Source organism: Rhinopithecus roxellana, chromosome 14, assembly GCF_007565055.1.
Source record: "Rhinopithecus roxellana isolate Shanxi Qingling chromosome 14, ASM756505v1, whole genome shotgun sequence".
Classification (NCBI taxonomy): Eukaryota; Metazoa; Chordata; class Mammalia; order Primates; family Cercopithecidae; genus Rhinopithecus; species Rhinopithecus roxellana.
Window position 1 is genome coordinate 74,714,217 of NC_044562.1, and position 1,968 is coordinate 74,716,184.

General features: G+C 45.4%; 1 pseudogene; it reads left to right on the forward strand.

Annotated features, from left to right (window-relative positions):
• Window positions 1–948: 948 nt before the first annotated feature.
• Window positions 949–1,449, forward strand: LOC104658432 (annotated as a pseudogene).
• The last annotated feature ends 519 nt before the right edge of the window (window positions 1,450–1,968 follow it).

Below are 1,968 nucleotides of genomic sequence, written 5' to 3' on the forward strand. Positions count from 1 at the left end.
GAACCACAAGAAGAGCAACAAACAAGAAAAATAAGTTAGATATATAGCATGTTTCATAGTGATAAGAGCTAAGGAGAAAAAGTAAAGCAAGGAGTCAGGATAGAAAGTGTTGGATTGAAGGGGTTGACATTTGAGCCAGCGCAACTATGGGGGTCTCAGGCTTTAAGATGGGAATATGCCTGCTCATTCAAGCACCAGTAGAAGACACGTGTGACTGGTGCAGTTAAAGGGTGGGAGAGGCAGGAGATGAGCTCAGAATGGTCATGAATGGCAGGGGTGTGGGGCAGCCCAGTGGCCAGGACAGACAGAGCCTGGTGGGTCACGGAAGGGACTTGGGCTTTCACTTTGAGTGAGGTGGGGAGCCTTTGAAAAGTTTTGAACAGAGAAATAGCTTCCTTTCAACAGGATCATTCTGCTGTGGTGTTGAGAATAGATTACAGACAGCAAAAGTGCAAGTGGGCGGTCAGTTGAAAATAATCTATTACAGAAAGTAATCTAGTAATTGCAGTATTATTATAATGTATTCTACAGTAATCCAGGTGAGAAATGTGACTTTGACCAAGAAGGTGGCAGTGAGGTAAGGTGTAGAGAAAAGTGCCAGAATTTTGGATATATATGTATTAGTTCTTGTATATATAATAGCTCTTATCACTATTTTTATATGTATACACATACACACACACACATACATAAACATAATCTTCAGTTAGAGCTAGTAAGAGTTGCTGAGAGACCAAAAGTGAGTGTGAGAGTAAGAGAAGAGTCAACAACAATGTCTCCAGCATTTCTGGAGACCTTTTGTCTTCACTTTGCTTATTCCCAGTTAATAATTAGAATAATCCATGAGGAAGGCTGGCAGACTATGGTCACAGTGGGTGATGGGGATGTGGACAGGGTCCTTGCAGGAAGTCTTGAGGTATCCCTGGCTTCTGGGACATGTCAGGAGAAGGGAGCATTGGCTTTTCCATCATCAAGCCAAAGATGCCCCTCTTTGGGAATATGTTTAGTCCCAAGAAGATGCCTCCTTGGAATTCTGCTTCTCTCTCCAACCTGATTCCTTGGATCAGTCAACCCAGGAGAAGGAGCTGGGCCTGGACTGTGGAATTCCCACTATGAACCTGGAAAAGGTTCATAAAACAAAAACAAACACAAAGCCTGAAGTTTGAAAATGACCAGTGGATAGCAGAGACAGGAATTAGGGATTAGTGGAGGTGTGGACCGGAGGGAGGCCAGTGCCTTCACAGGCAGAACCAGCAACTGGAGGAAGAGAACAGTCTCTTGCAGCTAAAAGTGGACATCCTGCTAGACATGTTTTCAGAGACCACTGCTCGATCCCTTTTAATGGAGAAGGAATTGGATGAATGGAAGAGTGTCTGCCAGAGGAGAAAAGGAAGACCCCAAAGACATTCATTGGGAGAACGGGGAGAAAGCCACCGATCAAGGGAGTAGGATGTGGCTAAGCAGATTTTTTTTATTTGTTTTGTTTTGGGTTTTTTTTTTTTTTTTTTTTTGCGGGGGGAGGGGTTGTTTGTTTTTACTTTTTAGCCACACTAGTGAATTAGGTCCTGGAGACAGCATCATATAATGGGACCAACAGGCACTGATACCCTTGGGTTGGCAATAAGATGGTAAAATTTAATGGAGGAAACCAGGCCTCCAGGCCAGGGCAGTAACTAGAAAAGCACTCCAGATGCACTGCTAGGGATGCCAGCCTGTAAAGAAAACCTCAGGGAGGTCTGGGGGTGGTGATAAGCCTTGGGGTGCCCTCCACACATGTAAGCATGCAAATGTCCATGTCCCAGAATCACCATGTTGGACAGACACCATTGGGAGAAGCAGCTGGAGCTCATCATCTCAGCCCGTTTAGTGTTTGGGGCGTGACGCCAGTTCAAAAGAGCCCGTATTTGGGCTGTTTGGATGGGTGGCTCTGTTGGTTCTCCGCCCCTCTGACCACTCTCTCCCCGTCCT